This window comes from Tetrao urogallus (genome assembly GCF_951394365.1).
Source record: "Tetrao urogallus genome assembly, chromosome: 3".
Lineage (NCBI taxonomy): Eukaryota > Metazoa > Chordata > Aves > Galliformes > Phasianidae > Tetrao > Tetrao urogallus.
In genome coordinates, this window is record NC_136815.1 from 43,122,203 (window position 1) to 43,142,560 (window position 20,358).

Consider the following 20,358-nt stretch of genomic DNA (forward strand, 5'->3'; position numbering starts at 1 on the left):
ATACTACACCACTCTGAAATAGTAAAGTACACCAAGTAACAAAACTTTGATGTTTTACAGCAGCGCAAACTCGGGAATGGTTTAAAATGTGTAACAATTTTTTGTTGACTATATCTTGTCTACATCTTAAATATGTAGAAGATAGGAGCTCCTTTCTAAATTACACATGTTTTTACTCAATTTGTTCTTAGATCTGTTCTCTGACTTCAATAATTTCATAGTCCCTAATGCATTTTTTCTGCATGCATGGCCACGATAAGCTCTATATAAAGTCTAACATCTGAAGTACACTGGATGAATACCCTTGGAATTCAAACTCTGCAACTTGTAAAATCAGAAATTAAATCCTATTCAAAACAACACAAGTGGATGATCTTGCATTTTTAAAGCTGCAAAACCCAAAGGCTCAGCTTGCTTAGTCCCTTTACTGAGATCATTATCTTATCTAATGGCCTGAAATTGCTTTTCTTATAGTCAGTCTGGTTCAAGTAGTTGTAAAATTCTAGCTCTGCTAACACTGCACAAACTTATAAAAGACTGGCCCATAAAGAAGTAGATTTCAATTAAATTCCAGGAGTGAAGACAGTGCATTGAGAAGTTTGGAATCTATTATGGGAAGGCACAAGCTTAAAAGAATAAAACCTAGCTTACAAGAGTAAAACCTAATGAATAATCTACTTTCAAGTGATATTCTAATGAATGTGATAAAATAGTCAGTAGCTAATACCTATTCTAATAAACAATCATTCTTGGAAGACATTGCCTGAAGTTCTTAGTATTCTCCCTATGTTTATAATTTATTTCTCTTTCTATAAATAGTTTTATGTGCAGTTGCATAAAGGTTTATTTTGCAATAGCTTTTTTTTTTTTTTTTTGTCAGTCACAAGAATGAATTACAGATGAGTGTTTTATCTTAAAGCACAAAATATTGTTTCACTTGAGCATAAGATGAGGATGAAGAGTCAGATAACCTGGTTTTGTATTGTCATATATTGAAATATAGAAAATTCTGAAAACAATAATGCAGTCTTCCTTTTTCTGAAGTTCCAGGAATATTAAGAAATGTTAAGCATCAGCCAGAAGAACCCTTGCATGTCAAAGAAGTTTATACAACCTCACATATGAGATCTACAAAATAAATGTTAGCAATTGTACCAATGCCTGCAATGTCAATGCCTCACAATTGGGCAGTTGCTGAGTAAGTGTTTTTTATAGCTGGAAGGGAGACCGAAATAGTTGCTCTATGAAATTACTCAGTCATAGAAAAAACTGTTGAAATTACTTGTGAAAGGTGATGGCAGAATAATTAAAAGATATTTGGATATACTTTGCAGGTACTATCTTATGTCAATAATGACTGTTAAATTATTTCACATACTTTTTTTTTCAATGGAACATTTACATAAATTTGCTTATTAATTGTGTCTATTTTCCACATGGCATGTTGTGATAGGGTTTTGTTCAGATTTTCTTGTCCAATTGCCTGAAATTTAACCATGTTAAGTTTCATGTAAGATCTGAAGTGTTTTGATTTTGATCATACCTGGAGAAGTTCTTGAACTTTAATTATGTAATGACCCATTAATTGGTCTCTCTAGCTGAATTTAATTTTCCGTGGAACAATTCAGCCAGTAGTTTTCATGAATCATAAGTTTTTTCTTCAAATCACAATTTTTGTCACATGGTAAAAAGCAAAGTGCAACCACAATGCTCAGCCTTCAGTACATAAGCTGCCAAAGACAAAAATTAAAACAAACAAACAAACAAACAAAAAATCCTTTATACAACTTTACGTGATTTTCCGGCTTGTATTCAGTAAGTTGTAAAGTGTTGCAGGAAAAATAAACCAATGAGCATATCCACCATATTTTTTATGATATATAAGTCAGAGGTAGTCTAAACTCATAGTTACATGTGCACAGTGAGGTTTATATATCCAAATCTTTCAGGAGAAGTTTTGCCAATTCTGAAATTTTGCTCAGTTACACAATTTTAGTGATCAGTCCTCTGAAGTAGGCTTGTTGGAAACTGAGTTGCTAAAGAAAGGAGAATCTCAATATTAGTTATATGTATTTTATTTGTATTTTATTTGTATTTATATATGGTTTACAAATTTAAGCATAAATAGAAATATCTGAAGTACACTTAAAATGCAGTAACTTTTTTTTTAAGTTTCCTAGGCTTGCTGATATGAATGAAATTATTAATTTACTCCACCTCTTGTTCCATTCTGTTAACTTACAACTACTACTCACCATGGCTCCTGTCCTCTGAGGTTTAAAAACAAAGGTTCAACTTTCTTCCCAAACCCTCCTAATATTTTCCAATAACAACATAACATCTTACTTAGATCAGAAAAAACTGTTTCTTTCCCAGAAAATAAACGTAGCTTTTTAAATTATAATCTAGTGAATAAAAAGAATTTCCTAGTACTGGATTGCAAAACAACAGCATTGCTCAAACACGTGAGCTCCTCCTGTGTTGTAGAATCATTGTATATTTTTAAACATAAGCATTTCTGACTTGTTTCCCTTTTTGAAACAGAACCCTTGAAAACTACAGCTGCAACTATGAAAATGTATGAGGAATTTAGTCTTTGTGATATTTCATTCATTTCTCTTTGACAAGACAGCAAGCTGTTTAAGAAAAAGCTACCTCAGATGGTTATGTTTATGCTAGGCACTCCCATGGTAATAGGTTTCTCATTTTATTTCAAGGTTTAGGTTTTTCTTTCCCTTTACAGTCCGCTTTAAATTTCAACAGAAGGAAAAGATTTCTGTGCCTGGGAATATTCTATTTGTTCAAATTTGAAATATTAAGTATAGACTTCTGAGAGCATTTTAATTTTTCCCTTAGGGATAAGATAGCAGGACAAGGTCTTAAACTTTTTGGTAAACTAAAGGGGAAAAAAAAAAAAAAAAAAAAAAAGGAAGAAAGGAAGGGACGAAGGGATGAAGGGAGGAAGAAAATAACTAAGACATAAATTTAAGAAAGGTTTGTTTGCTTGTTTGTTTTCCTAATGACATAATTATTAAATTATTTCCTTCAAAGTTGATTGTATTCTATTTGCTTTGGTTTGATTTTTCCCTCATTTAAAGTCTAAGATGATGAAGTTCTTTTGCTTAAATACATGCATTAAAGCACCCCAACAAGTTATTCTTACCTTTTGTAAGAAGTACCTGACTTTGGGCTTTGTTTTCTTATACCAAAAATATTAGAAATCCAAATCCATTCCCTTAGGAACACTTTCTTTTTCTTGTTGAATACATTGTTAACTGTTCCTAAACAGATGTTTTCTTTACTTTTTTTGTCATAGCAAGTACAACTGTTTCCTTTACGCATGACCTTGGCCTTGTCATATTAAAGTATGACAGGCTAGGAGCTGTCTAGATGATAAGAAGACTGCAGAAACTTTAATTCCTGTTGAGTGCACTGTGAAAGTATCATGAAATCTCCTATTTCAGCCAGCTGTGAGGTTTCCAGAGGTTTCCACTTCAGCAAGTGCTAGATTAAGATTAAACTAGGCAAAATGCCTGAAGAGATACTGAATAGGTTTGATGCAAATTACACTGTCCTGCTGGTTTGAAAGTACACATTAGTAGAATCATTAACCATAATCATCCTCAATTACAAGCACTGTAAGCACATGTACAGCAGTCCAATAAATGAAGCTATTGTTTGCATGCAATGACCATAATTTACAGACATGACTACCTTATCCACAGTTTGATGCAAAGCTGCAATCTCCAAAATAATATTATGAATCATTTTTAACTTCTGAAATTAATGCAACTTTCATGCCTCTTTTTTAAATTCCTATCAAGATAATCATTTTTGTTATGTCTTATTATCTTAGTATATAAGAAATTTTCACTTTGGAAAATACTCAGTGTGTTTTGTATGAATTACTGTAAACATCTGGCAGTGCTCAAGTATTCAACTCCAAAAGTTTTGTCTTGTTAAGTAGTGTTGTTGACAAGTTTCTACTGTTCAAAAAGAAAAAAAAAAAAAAAGAAGGTAGAGAGCATACTAACATTGGAATGGAAGATATTAATTAATGTGCCATCCTTTTTGAGTCACGTAGCATGGTGCTGCAGTCTTCCTAGAGTACTGAACATGTGCAATGCCTGTAGCATGAACCGCTCATGTCACGTTCACCACTGCTGAAATGCATCATCCATCACCTCACTGTGATTTTTACAAGTGCAGCATGTGGACTCTTGTTCACTGCTGTCAAAAATGAATAGCTAATAGTAAAAAATGCTGAAAAAATATTGTTGTAGCTGAGAATATGCTCTATCAAATAGTGCTATTATGCTCTTTGTACCTATTGTTCTTTTCATAAAAATATACAAGAGGCATTACTTTCGGAGCAACCTATTTGCATTACTGCAGTTAGGAATGACAACACTGCCCCTGCCAGATATCTTAAAATAGAACAGCTTATTTTCAGTTCCGCACAACTTTGTAGATGCCAGTTATTTATGTTAATATTTTTTTTCATGCTTCTTCTGTCACAAGGTCAGAGTATTTTTCCCTATTTGGTGGAAATTAACAAGTCAGGTTCCCAGAGTACTTAACACAGGAAGGCACTTGTTCCAGGACTCTGTCACTCTCAAAGTAAAGAACGTTTTCCCCATGGTCATATGAAACTTCCTGTGTTTTACATCTGTGCTCACTGCCCCTTGTCCTATCACTTAGCACTGTTAAAAAGAGCCTGGCCCCATTCATTTATCTCTCACCCTTTAGATATTTATACGTGTTTCAGTTTTCTCCAGGCTGAACAGCCTCAGGTCTCTCAGCCTTTTCTCATAGGGAAGTGGTCTTTGTGGCCCTCCACTGGTCTCTCTCTCAAAGTTCCCTGTCTTTATTGAACTGAGAAGCCCAGAACTGAACGCTGTATTCTGCTCTGTGTCCTCACCAGAGTAGAGAAGATTGGAAGGATCACCGCCCTCGACCTGTTGATCATGCTCTTTTTAATGTAGCCCAGGTTTCCACCAAAATTCCTGGCCACAGGGCACAGTGCTGGCTCGTGGCCAAACTGTTGTCCACCTGGACATCCAGGTCCTTCTCTTCAGAGCTCCTTTCCAGCAGGTCAGCCCCTAATCTGCACAGATGCATGTGATTGTTCCTCTCCAGATGTAGGACTCTGCATCACCCCTGTTGAAAATCATAACACATTTCTCCTCCCAGCTCTCCAGCCTGTCCAGACCTTGTTGAATGCCTGCACAGCCTCCTGGTGTGTCAGCCACCCCTCCCAGAATCAGCAAACTTGCTCAAGGTGCATTCTGTCCTTTCATCCAGCTAACAATTAAGTTGTTGAACAGTGCTGGACCCACATCAACCCCTGGGGAACATCACTAGCTACAGGCTTCCAAGTAGACTCTGTGCCTCTGATCACAGCCCTCAGAGCTTTTGAGCTCTGCCAGTCAGCCAGTTCTCAATTCACCTCATTGTCCACTCATCTATCCCACACTTTCTAAGCTTACCTATGAGGATGTTATGGGATACAATGTGAAGACTCTTGGTGAAGCCAAGGTAGACAACATCCACTGCTTTCCCCCATCTATCCATTTGGTCATAACAACATGGAAGGATACCACATATCACAGAATAACAGAATCACAGAATGGCCAGGGTTGGAAGGAACCTCAAGAATCATGAAGCTCCAACCCCCCTGCCACATGCAGGGTCACCAACCTCCACAGTTAATACTAAACCAGGCTGCCTAGGGCCCCATCCAATCTGGCCTTGAACACCTGTAGGGACGGGGCATGCACAATCTCCCTGGGCAGCCTGTTCCAGCACCTCACCACTCTCTCTATAAAGAACTTCATGTTGACTACACCTGGTAACCTTTTTCTCTTCTGCTAGCTTGGAGATGACATCCAGAATAAACTACTTCATCATGTTCCCAGGGATGGAGGGGAGACTGACTGACACGTAGTTCTCCAGGTCCTCCTTCTTGCACTTTTTGAAGATTTCAGTGGCATTCACTTTCCTCCAGTCTTCATCTTCCATACTCCATGATTTTCAAAGATGATAAAGACAGCAGCTTGGCATTCATTTCTGCCAGCCCCCTCAGCACTTATGGGTTGCATCCTATCAGGGCCCATGGATTTCTGTGTGTCAGATTTCTGTTTGCTTACAAGATCTCTGACCAGATCTTCTTCAACCAAGGGGAAGTCTACTTTGCCCTAGACTGTCTCTCTTACTTTCAGAGTCTAGAATTTCCACAAAGCAATCTTAGCAGTAAAGATTGAAGCAAAGAAGGCATCCAGTAACTTCACCTTTTCAGGTGCCAGGGCACCACAACATTCAGCAGCAGGCCCATAGTTTTATGAGAACCAGTGCCTGTGATTGTGAAACTACTTCCAGCTGTCTGTAGAAGACTACATCAACTTCCTCTTCCTGATCAAGTGGCCCCCCTATTAGTCTGCACCTTAATTCTCACCCGCAAATATCATTCATTCCTAGGTGGATCTCAATGCATTCCAGTTGTTCTCTTACATAAAGAGCAATTCTACCACCTCTCCTTGCTGGTCTGTTTTTTTCCCAAAAAGGATATTGGCATTCATGACAGAGTCCAGTCTGAACATAATTTTGATCATGAGGATTTTTTTTCTGTTTTCAGATATAGTGCACTAAGGGTGGCTGCAGAAGCTAAGAGCTTGAGATTCAAAAAAACAACAATAAAATAAATTGTTGCCAACTCAACAAATGTATTAATGTGCAGTTAAAATGTGCATAGAATGAACATTGACTGCTCCTGAGTCATGTTAAGTAGCTGCATGGAGAGACTACTCAACTCATAGCTGTCAATTCCTTAAAATTCTTACCTACAAGTTTCATTTCTCCATCTCCCCAAAAGCAGTTTTGAGTCCTGTTAGGTTCTGTGCTCTGCCAAGATCCCAAATGGAGTACTACTTTGGGTAATATTAGAGAGATCAGTATGGATTCACAGCTAAAGACGGCATCTGTCTTTTAATGAGCTGTATAATGTAGTATAGGAAAAACTGTGTTTGTTTTACTATGCCCTGTGTTACAAGATGAGGAATAGCCTTTTATAAGCTCAACTGACAGATAAAACTGCTCTCACGACATAGTTGGGAGTAACATACAAAAAAAAAAAAAAAAAAAAAAAAAAAAAAGTAATTTTCTGCAAATATTTGCCAAGGACATACTAAAGAACTCCTGTCAAGATTGTGTGCTTTTTCTTTTTAATTAATGGCTATCATGCCCTTACCAGGCATTTCTGGAGCTGCAAAATTTCTGTCACATAGCTCAATATAATGTTGGGTTGTTCCTTTGCTGAGAAGGATGGCACCTTTTGCATGGTTGTCCAGGCACCAGTATCTGCAGGTGAGGGTAAGGGGACAAAATCAGAATACAAAAGGGAAGCAGGTGACACAAGTGGTGAGGGACTGAGACAGGTTGCCCACAGAGGTGGTAGATGCTCCATCTCTGGAGACACTCAAGGTCAAATTGGATGAGGCTCAAAGCAATCTGATGAAGCTGTATGTGTCTACACGTTCATTGCAGGGAAGTTGAACTACATGACCTTCAAAAATCCCTTCCAGCTCAAATGATTCTATGATTCTGTCAGAACAGGAAATGAGTGCACCAGTGGATGTTTTTTGGATGCAAGTCATTTGGAGAATGTAATATTCTTTCCAAGGAAATTATGGAGGTCCTATCACTCAAGTTCATTGTAAATAGAATTAGAAAACTGAAAAATATGAATAAATTCTCCAAAAGGCAGATGGAAATAATGAAGGCTGCTCCTTTAATTCTAATTCTATTACAGGAAAGATAATGCCACAGGAAGAGCAAGTCATTTTTTAAAGAGAAGCTTTTAATGAGGTTGAACATCTGAAAGACATATCCAGATGTACAGACTGAAATGACTGCATAGCTATCAAAAGGCAAATATGTACGGATAGTACAAATTTCCTCCTACTCATAGGCGTGTTAATTCCATTCAATCTCAACCCACTGTCTTTGCCAGATATTTTCCACTTTTATAACCCTTTCGCTTTTCAGTTTAGTTTCCTACAGGATAAAATGTGTATATGATAATTACTTACTATGCACGTGTCACGTGTCTAGTTCTGCCAATTTCAAGAACATCTGAAGAAGCAGAATGTGTTTTAAAGATAATTATGGACCTACTAGATGTATGAGAATAGGCATGAAAAAAATAGAAGCTCTGTTAGTGTCCCATAGACCCAGAGTCATGAGTAAAGGGCAAACAAGTGCCAGAATCACAAATCAGTTGCTTCAGTCAGTTCTTACATTTCCCTAGCCGTGTCAGTAAAGCACAAATCACGTTCATCCGTTCACATGCTAAACGAATCATAGAATCATAGAATCACAAGGTTGGAAATGACCTGCAAGATCACCTAGTCCAACCACCCTCCCATTCCCAGTACTACAAGCTACTAAACCATATCTCGTAGCTTCTCATCCAGGCGCCTCTTGAACACTACCAGGGACGGCGACTCCACCACCTCCCTGGGCAGCCATTCCAGTGCCTGACCACCCTCTGAGAGAAAAAGTTTCTCCTAATGTTCAACCTAAACCTCCTCTGGTACAACTTCTGGCCATTTCCTCAGGTCCTACTATTTGCCTGGGAGAAGAGGCCAGACCCTTTTTCATCACAACCTCCCTTCAGGAAGTTCTAAAGTGCAATGAAGTTTTTGTAATGTTTTGTATTTCTTAGAAAATGGCAAACTTTCATGCTATTTGCCCTGAGGATGACATCAAGCAGTTCCAGAAACAGATTAGAAATAAGTAATTTTTTTTTTTTCCAATATGGGTGTAATCTAAGATTAGCCAAAATAAACAAACAAACAAACAAACAAATAAATAAAAATAGACATTTTACTTATGTCTTTTTTTTCTAAATTAAAGCTATGAACAACTATGCCAATGTTTATATTGGCATATTTTTTCTCCTTTCAGCTACTGTAAAAATGTATGGCTTATCCAATGTCTATTTATTGCCTCAGCCTACAGTGTCCAGTCTCATCATCTGACAGCAGCACAATGGTATACTCAGTATTCACCATTTAGATGACTCTATCATACCTTTCCTTGGCTGTTACAGAACAAAGCTTCATGAGAGATTCAGTCTAGATCTCAGCAAACTTTTCTGGAGCATAAGACAAAGCATAGAGACATAACTAAATATTTCTACAATCTCCTTCTAATTATGACAGAAGAAATCAATCATCTTCATGCTCATGCAGAATTAAGACAGCCATATGTAAAAAATAGGAGAGATGAGTAAATAAGATTCAATATTTCCTGTACCAGTATTCAGCATCAAGTATTTCCTATAGGCTGCAGTGGGCTAGCATTAGAACAATCAGCTGTTACAAGTCATTTTTGTTTGATTGATTGTTTTTCTTATTTGATTATTTGTTTTTTATTAATTGAAGAAAAAGGGAATTTTAAGTTTGTTTGTTTAATAATAGTTGGGTTTATTAAACATTCAGCATATCATACAAAGATGGACCAGAGTTCAAACTGATACTACTGAAATAGAAAAGGATCTGAAAAACATACTGCACACCTATCATAGGGCTTAAATAACCAGCCTAGTTTCTCTGTTGTGTCTTGTAAATATTATATTCTGGAATTATGTTTGGAACTTCTCAACAGAACCTCAGGATAAAATCTGCCCATTATATGGCCCTATTTTATTACTTTACATTAAGAGGAATATTCTTATATCCTACAGCAAGTTTTAGAATCATAGAATCTCCCGAATTGGAAGGGAACGCCAGAGGCCAGACATCTAGTCCAGCTCTCCCACAATTAACTTGAATAATTTTTCCATATCTCCATGGTATTTGTTTTAGTAGTAGTAAACAGTACATTTACAGCCTCACACAATTTCACCCCCTTATGTTTATGTTTGACATCTAATATATAATCCCAGAGAGACAGTGAGAAAAACTTATTTTTCTCTGTACAACTATGGCTTCCATATTTTAGCCTATTAAATGCTTAGCATCATTTTACCCCAAAGATATATTGATTGTAATCTTACATTTCATCTATCTTGGGGCAGATTAAAGTTTGTGCAAATGCACTGATCTTTTCTTTTTTTTCCAGCTACATTCATCACTTGACGGCATGCAATCTTTAAGAAAACTATGGTCACCTTAGACTTCCCATATTCATCGAGTCATTCTCTTGTCAGTTAGATATTCTGTCATTTTGAAAGGATTACCCTGCATTATAATTTGGTGTCAACCTATCCATACCCATAAAATGTTGTCAGTGATAAATCTCTGCTATTCTTTTTTTCCCTTTCTGTATTGTTGCACTGTCAAGCAAGACAGTCCAGACTTCCAATACTCAGGATCCAGCTTCTAAAATCCTCTTGAACAGAGCAGAGTTTTAGAAATGCATACACAGGATAGTATGACAGAATTTTCTAGTAAATTTACCATGGGACTACATGGCTCATTTAGTCTTGTAATTTGCTGCTTGAGAAATTATAGTACTGTGGCGATATGAGAGTCAACACTTCTCAAAATCTATAAAGCAAGGATTATGGTCATTTTGCTATCTTTGAAGAAAAAAGTTGGTAACACTGCCAATAATGTTGGAAATTCTGAAAAGAAGATTGTGGTCAGGGCTTGCACTTATAAGTGAATAAGTTGTGTCTTATATATGGCCATATTGCTCCCATGAGAGAGGATCAGATCTAAGGAGTAGGCTTCCCCTGTATACCTCCTGCTTTTTAAGCCCAGGATATTTTTGCCATTCAGTGTATCTGAGATTTATAATGACCCTGTAAATCAGAGCATACTAAGTTTCTGCATGCTGTAGCTCTCACATATCAGCAGTTCATCTCACTGATTTGGCAAATCACTGTAGAGTGCCCTGTTACAATATAAGCAATTGATGGGAGGATAGTATGTACTCCATGAAATGAACCACCATGTAACATATATTTGTCCATCACAACTTATTTCAATCTTATAACCTTTTCCTAAATGGATTGCACCTCTTACAAAGCTCCACTGCAAATGAAAAAGGAGAATTGCTATCAAAAAGTGACTGTCTTCCCCTCTTCATAAAGGTAAAATTCACTCTGTCCTCAAATAATGACAAGAAATGACCTGCCCTCATTTACTATAGTTTCTGAAAAAAAACTATAGGTACATAAATAAAAGGATTATCCTCCCCCAGCAATTTTGGTCAATGCATATGAGCATCACCAAAATCAGAATTGTGTCTCAATGTTTGGTCTAAATGAAATATATTTTTCTTCTTTAAATATAACACTTTCCCTAAAACATATGAACTAAATTGAGTGTTTCCACATTGCACTGAATCATCTCTAGAGTGCATTTCCAAGTACACGTTTCTTACTGAAGAAATTTTTCAAATTATTCTCCATAACTTTTCCCCCATGTTAATTATATTGTGTAATTGTGTACATTATTAACTCATTAATAATCCTTTAGAAACACTTTGTTATTTTTATTTGTGTGAGTGTAAAATTCACTTTTATGTGGATAATTCATTATTACTAAATTCAAATCACAATTTATCTATTATTTATCACTGTTTTAAAAAAGTGCAATGTATTAATATTTACTTTCTTTCCATAAGTAAAAGGCTTGCAAGAATAATGTTCCAGGGTCAGAAGCCCTTCTTCATGGTAATTATAAAACAGGTGCTGTAGATCAAATCCTACGCTTAAGACGCTAGCCTCAGGCTTGATTTCAGATTCCCTGACAGGACTGCATTTAATCCATTTAAGCCTGTATTTTTCAGTCATAACTTTGATATTTTAAGTCTTTGGAAAACTCGGAAAACAGTTCCCTGTCTCAAAAGAGGTATCTAATAGTAGCATAATAGTTGACAAATTGAAGTAAAAGTTATGTACTCCTGTAAGTTATATTTCAGCTTCCATCAGCTTTCACAGCACAATGTCTAGCACTCTCATGCTCACTAACAGTAAGGAATGAAGCTACATGACCTCCTGCACATCTGCAAGGGGAAAGAGACTGCTCTTCCACACAAAGGCTCATCACATGGTAGGCACCAGTTCATTTACCTACCTTCTCTTTTGCCTTTGTACAACTCTGTTTTCTGTCAATCAGTGTGTCAGTCCATATCTAGGTAGCCTACATGAATGGAGTATTTTTGGCAGCCATATTACGTTTACAAGCAGGGTTTATGCTAGGGCCTTTCATTATTTGTTTTGATTTGAGGTTTTACACACTCTTACCACAGGACTTTTGTTTCACATACATTACCACTTCAATTAATGGATTAAGTATAAACCATCTCGGCCTGCACTTATAGAAATACAAAGCCAACCCTGTATTTTCCTTCACTTTTTTTGTACAGTGTACATAAACAACATTTTACCAAGTGTGTTTTCTAGTGTTTAACCTCTTCATTGTCAATATGACTGCCAAACATAAAACTACTCTCTCCTCTTGTGCTGTGGTTATAGGACTACACTGAAATGCAATACTTATTGGAGTGGCTTAGTATATTTAAAAGGTCAAATGTATATTTTTATTGGATATTATCTTTGCTAAAATACACTTGAAGCAATAGATACTTGCTTAACCTCAGTAATTCTCTACTTTCTTCAAATCATTTTGACAGCTGTACCACTGCTGAGCAGATTACCATTCAATATTATTCTTCCTGAAAGACTAAAATTTTTTAGTAGTTTTATTTTTCAATATATTATATTTCCTTGACATTAGGGAGGTTACAATGTGTTTAGAAATGTCAGATATCATAAAAATATTCCACCAGACAGATTTCACAGCCTTTGTAAAAAGGTATTATTTTAGATATTTATTTATGCTTTTTAAATTCAAGATCTGATCTAATTTTCATTCCCATGGACATTAGCTTTAACCTTTTCTAGTCTGATCTTACTTTGTGGATCTTAACATCTGTTGCAACAATAATTATTTAATTACTATTCTAATTAATTACTATTAATTACTAGTCACTGTTAAAAACATTGATTAAAAATCTATTAAATATGCTTCTTTTTTTTTTTCCTTATAAGGTATCTGAATTTGCTAAACAGATTAACATTGCTTACCAATTCTTTCAAGAACAGATTTACTATATAGTTACTATGTTGGTGAGCAAACATCCAGATACACAATATAATGTCCCTGATATCTGGATATTTCTAATAAATGTTGTGACTTTGTTTATAAAGAAATTGTAAATTTTGGTAGTGCATACATTAGCATATGTTTAAAATACAAATTTTACAGCATTTTGAAAATGTAAAATATATCACATTAAAAAGAAAGGAACAGTCCTCCTGAGTTAAGGATCTGCTCAGTTCCAAGTCAAACTTTCTCATCATTATGCCTTACAGAATTTAATTATTAGTCATGTTGAAGACAAATCTGATAGAAACAGTATACGTGTTGCAGAGGGCAGTCAGACCTAGGATCCAGTGAGTAACACATTAAAATAAGTAAACTTCTTGGCATATGAGGAATTCTTATGCAATGGTAAAAGCAGTTGTGATTTCTGAGTGCAATCTAATATTTTTACTAATATGGTTGTAACTGAATGCAGAAATTAACCTTACATGATTTAATACTCATAAAAAGTAATAGAGGTATTTTGCATAAATTAAACATGAACTGACTCTTTGAATCACGATTTTAAATGAAATATAACAGATGCTCATTATTCATAGGCTAAAAAAGGAGCTTTGACTTGATGTGTATAAACAGAAACTCCTGTAGAAGTCTAGATGGGTCTTATTAATTTTCCCAAGCTTGATTAGTATATCTAGATACGGAAAGAAAAGGCAGACAAGATATTGCACACCACATAGAGCCAGATTTTAGTGCAGGTTTTAAACCCTTCAGACAGAATTTACCCACCTTGCATTTCATGTATGAAAGAGGGTAGAGAGGAAACCAATCTTAGAAGACAACCTCTTCACATTTCTTAATGCTCAGATCCATTACATTACTGGGTTTAATATTAATCACTACAAACCAAAAGAAATTCTTGTGGGCATCTTAATGAAAACCTCTACCCAAGAAGCTCTAACAATAAAGAAGATATGCAGCAAACTGATATTCATTTCCAAATGAATGTGTCTTGTGAGACGGTTATTGATATTTGGTTTCTTACTACTGATACTCTGCCAAATACTAACTCCTATGAAAGGTATGGAAGGAGTACTCAAAACACACCACTTCAGATCAAATGGCGTTCATCATCTGGTCAGCTGTGAAAAGCAGCTGGAGGTATCAACACCCAGCACACATACAGCTGGATCCAAAAAAAGGACATCTGGTACTGGTCTTCATCTGTGTCAGGAATAAGATAGTAAATAACTGAAATTAATTTCATCTCATTTCAAAATTAATTGCTAGCTCATTGTCTAATTTCTTTATTAACTAATGGAGTCCGATTTTAACAAAGGTGCAGAACCAATACTTTGAAGAAGTACTGTGGATAAATAAAATACAGAAGCACTTATCCATTCGGAGGGCTTGAAAATAATCCAATGAGAAACATAAAGAGACTGTAGAAAATAAGAGATTTGGTAAAAGTCCCTCAGTTTGGAATTAATTATAAAAATTTTGCTGTTTTCCTCATTTGCTTGTGATTCTCTGTGGTGAACATTTAAGAATAAAAAAAGGTACAAATCAAGGTGAAGAAGTATTTTTTAACTGAAACAGACCTGTGTGTGATTTGAGGGAAGAGAAGGAATAGCAATGGCTGCTCCAGTCAGTTGAGGTATTATGTTCTTCAGTAGAATGTTCCTTGTTGTTTCAAAACATGTTTGCTAACATCTCAGATGGCACTAAACAGCATTTGAATTAAATTTGTCCTTTTGTGATACAGGCAATTGAGACCAGAATAATTCTATTCTATCTGTTTGCCTGTATTTTTTTCAGTAGAATACCTCTCCAAACTTCAACGTCATTTTAACAGACTGCAAGGAAAACTTAGATACCTAATTATAATGTTTTATTGAACCTTGAAAATAGTTTTCCTGTCTTCATTAGGCTGATAAAATAAGTTATCCAAATCACAAATTAACTTGAACAACTCCTGCAATAATCCCCAAAACATTTTTAAGGATAATGAACTAAATACGATTACATTAGATGTAAATGGAATACTTATGAAACATCATGCAGAAACTGATTTTTAAAGACATTAATTTGGAAAAAAATCTTGAGTAAGTATATGTCTGTTACTATCTTTGAATTTTCTGTTTTGCATGACTTGCTGAAGGGGAAATGAGGACTAGACTTATAGAAAGACCCTCATCACTGTGCGAAAAATTCTACTGCTACAAACATGGCATCATCTTCCCCTAAAATGTTTGAATAATTAGTAACACGTAGTAATAAAAAATAGCTGAGTTCCCACGTGTTTGTTTCCCTTTTTCACATAATAATGTACGGCAGATATTTCCTGCTGTTCCTCAAGATGTGCCTGAAGAAATGAGGAATTTTCCTTTCCTACAGTAGGATATTTTTTCCTCCTTTTTCCCCAGAGTGCTTTATGACTCTGTCACTTATGGCACAATTGCTCCCAGAGGAGGTAATGTAATAAATGCTCTGAAGTAAAAAGCAGTGTGCATTTCACATTTAATGCCACAGAATAATATATTCACAAGTTAACGTAAAATTTCATTCCCAGAGTATTTCGATTAAATCTTTTATTTTTGTCTTTTTTTTTAATTATTATTTTTTATTTTTGTCTCTGCTAACATTAGGATGGCGGTAGCTGAATAGCATCAAATTCATTTTCATCATGCTTTGTCTGTGGAGGTGTGATATGTGTAATTGAAAGTTTGACCATCTTTTCATTATAGGAAGACTAAGCTCATCCATCAGTGCCAGAAGCAAGAAGTTAATGCCATACATCAAGCGTCATTTAGCACATGCACATCATTCACAGGGATCAATTATTATAATATTTATTTTAAAAGGTGCAGGTTGAGACCAAGAAAGTGAGACATCCATCTTTATCAGTTACATACCTTTAATTCCTAACAATGTTAAACGCAGATTTGGTGGTACAGCCAGCCACACTCTGAATTTTGTACAAGTAATAATTTTTAATTTCATTTAGACATATCCCAATTTATCTTCATCGTTCATCTCATAGAATTCAATAACTGCTTGTTTTATGAATCCAGTTAGAAACTCCTTGCTGAATACTCTCAGCAACAGCAAGCTGTTTTTAAGCAAGAAGTGACTACATTAGCTGACTGCTCCTGCAAAGGCACGAGTTGAAAAAAGAAGTTAAAAAGATCCTAATTTTCCTTAACCCTCAGTGCCTCAGCACAGACTGAACTTTACTTCTTTCCACTCTCAGTGCTCTTTGTTGTGACAATATACCATTTATTGGAAACTTAACAGAGAAGCATATGTAATGCTAGCTAAAATTCGAAGTTATTTTCTTATTAATTTTCTTTTCATCTACTTATAATTCCCCACAACCAACCCTACTCTACCCATTTCCTTCAACCTGCTCTTTTCTCACTCAGCTTGTCCTTCTTTGGTAGCGTAAGCCTGAAATTTAACGTCAGAGAGCCTGCTGCTAGCTTTGATTTTAATAATTTACCCAAATTGGTAATAGATATAATCACGTTTTAAGTGTTATCAAGGACAGTTGCTGTGAAGAAAGTCAATGTGTAAGATGGATGTGGGGAGAAAAGATTACCAGTGGAAAGGGGGAGGGGGAAGTTATTATATATTCACAACATCCGCAGTCATACCGCAGGATTAAGTGAAAGATTCTCTGTCCTGTATTTCTGCATTAAAAGATAGCTAGAAAGGCAGCAGCTATCACCCTACTGAGAAAACTGATAACACACAAATTTAAGAAATGAAAGCTCAAAATTCCCAAACAGTCATAGAAGAACATAATAGAAAAAAAAAATATCAGTATATTCCACTGAAGTCAGAAGTTAGCAGACAGAGTTAAAAGGGAGGTAAAACTCACAGTTTCCTATAATATTATCTTGTGAATGTTTTTTATATAGTGTGTGCATTTACGCTTATGCCTGTGAATATAACTGATGTTATATAGAAGTCATGTACCTTCATGCTTTGAATGTTAGAGTTGCTCTTAACTGCAGGAAAGTTGAGGGAGGGAAGATTTCCCATTTCCTTCCTTTGGGTATAGGATGAATAAGAACTCATGGGAAGACAAATGACCCCTCTGAGAGTTTCTCACCCTGCAGTATGAGGATGTCTTCTCCCTAAACTTAAATCCCACTTGCCTTTTTGGGATGACATTTATAGTAAGATGGAACTAGTTACTCAAGTTGTCCCTTATGCTTGCCTCTTCACCTGGGTAATTAGTGATAGACAAGAGGTAATGGCTTAAGTTTGCACCAGAAAAAGCTTAGGTTGGATGTTAGGACAAATTTATTCTCAGAAAGAGTGATGGGGCATTGGACAAGGCTGGCCAGGGAGGTGGTAGAATCACAATCTCTGGAGATGTTTAAGGAATATCTAGATATGGCACTGAAGGACATAGGTTGACGATTGGACTAGGTGATCTTAGTAATCCTTTCCAATTATTTCCGTAATTATTCTGTGGTTATATGATTAAAGTGTGAAGCTCACTAGAAGTAGAGAAGCGGGAGAATGTAACAGTGTACAGGAGTTTTCCTCCCTGAACCTTTTACTTGGTCATGGTGGGAGAGGGTGGGCAAAGCCCAAGGATGCAGCATGGCCCCACACTATTCCTCCCTAAGCAGCATGTGAATGCTTGGGCAAGAACTCCAAATATTGCACAGTGGTATTTGGCAGTGGACATCTATTAGAGGTCCCAGGAAAACTATATTAGCAGAGGAATCTGCAGCCACATTTTATGTAACGCATTAGTTTTGCTGGATTTGGCTGACCTCTCCAGAAACCTTGAAAAATGCTGAGTACTAACTTTGTGAGCATTTTGAATCCACTGTTATGATCCTGGAGTGTGGTACATCCATATATTTCTGGCAACAGTGTGGAAAGTTATCTCTGATCTCTAGACCTACATTCCAATGAAAAAGTTCAGTTTTCTGGGGTTTTTCAAGTGCTGAGGAACTTACAATTCTTGGGAGCCAATGAATTCTATAATGGATTTTAATACCCATTAAGTGATTACTTCAGAGAATACGATACTCTGGGCAGCTGGGGCAGCAATCACCTGTGAACTGGCCCTTTCCAATTCTGCAGAATAATGGGCTAGGTCAGAAAAAGAGATCTCATAATAATTTTTTTTGTTTTAATATAGAAATTGAAGTTATAAACTGGTGGCAATTCAGGTCTGCTGAACTCTTGGAGTTTTAGAGTTTGCTGACCTTTTACCTTTTAATCTGAAGCAGCCATGAAAAGGCAAGGTGAGTATTAAGTAGTTGTATGTGATGGTTGGATCTGCAATTAGATGAAAATATCTTGAGGAAAAAATAGGAAAACTTCACAATTGTTTAAGAATAATTTAATCTCTACTTGAGTTCTAATTAAATTGTTTGTTTTCTTTCACAGTGCAAAGAAGTTCAAGAGCCACTACAACACTGTTGTCCACGTTTCGTTAACAGGTCATTTGTTCCTCCTGTTTTAAATCATTTTAGTCACCTTTTCCAGGCTACTGACTGTCGCTTTTTTTATCTTCTTTTCACCTGAGAAGTTGTATATGTGACACTGTCTCCAACACACATAAGTAAGCTGAAAAACAATTTTAAAAAGTAGTATCAAGCACTGTGAAAATGCATGTCTGTATTTGTAAAGCCCAAAACAAAACACTCAACTGCCCACGCACCTCCAGTGGAAAGAGGGAGCAAATGTGTGTTAGGTGCTACTCACGCTGATCAAAGCAGCATTGAAAGTTTTTCTGGTATTACAACAATAATCTTTTCTGGTATTGCTCTAAAAGTATGCAGTGGGACTATTGCATTGTATGCATTGGGGCTATTAGATAAATAGCCCCAAAATAAAACACCTTTGCAGCTCAGGAAACAGCTCAGAGCAGCAGAGTCCCCTTACAATAAAGTAACAAACTAGAAAATTAGGTAACAATTAAACATATATTTTTCTCTCTCTTTCACAAAATATAAGCTTTAATTCTAGTGCTCAAGTGAGTAGATGGTTGACAAGCAGGTAGTCTATATGTTACAAATAAATAAATAAACTCTCGATGGTGAAAAGCAATAAATAATGAAATTTATTGTTTCATAATATGGTAGATGAAGAAATTTCTGGAAGAAATCAACCGAAGTAGAATTGTATCTGCATTTTATTTGCTCGATAGGTAAAACAGAAAAACAAAACAAAACAAAAACAAACAAAAAGCCTCTAGCTAACCTCAGCTAAAATGTTACCACTTTTCAAAACCATTTAAAACTCTGTTCTGTCTTGGATGGATTCTTCTCCAGAACAGATTTTTATTTTATTTTACCTTGATCAGATCAAAAAGATTATTAAAGTTATTTTTAGAAAATGTGAATCTAGTAATTTTTGACATCCTGGCTGGATGCCAAAGAACATAGCACAAACAACGATTACTGGATCACAGAGTAATGACAATTTATTTTAAATAGGCCCCACATGACAAAGGAAGATCAAATTTGTAATTACAGCTGCAACAGCTGCAATGAACTTTATGCATGAACAAGCATGCACAAATGTGTGTATAAATGCTCTCTTGTGAATACAAACCAGTAATTGCAGTCACATGAAAATAGACAAACAATACCTTGGTGATCATCCAAATATGAGAATATGAATTTTTGCTGGCACATGAATTATGTCCACTTTGAAATGAACTTTATAGGTTATATATTTTTGTTTTGTTTGGAATTCTAATTTGAAACCAAATTAAAAATAAATAAATAAATAAATAAATAACTTGAACTGCAGCTGAATGCAGTTAAAATTTCCTCAATGTATCTTTCAAATAGTTCACTTTCAAAGCAATTCTTAAGTTTGACTGCATGACAGTTTAAAAATATATATATTTATTTGTGATAAAAAGATGCATTTTATTCTTTCCTTCTTATTATTGAAACCTGCTTAAAAGGAGCATATTTATATATTTCTGACATTACTTTAAAATTAAATAAATACGTGATGTTTTTAAAGAACACGTTAAAATAACTTATGTGGGGTACTTCATGCACCTTCAAAAAGATGAAGAGAGAATTATTCAGGTGGTTGGTTGTGTTGTTCCAGCTACTTACACCCGTTAGTGGGTCATGCTGTCTATCCTTATGGTTTTTTTTCCGTACACATTTGCTGAAGATCAAAATTATGTTAATCACAGAATTTTAAACTTTCTTTAGAAAACCTAAAAAAGTGGATTTGTTTGTTT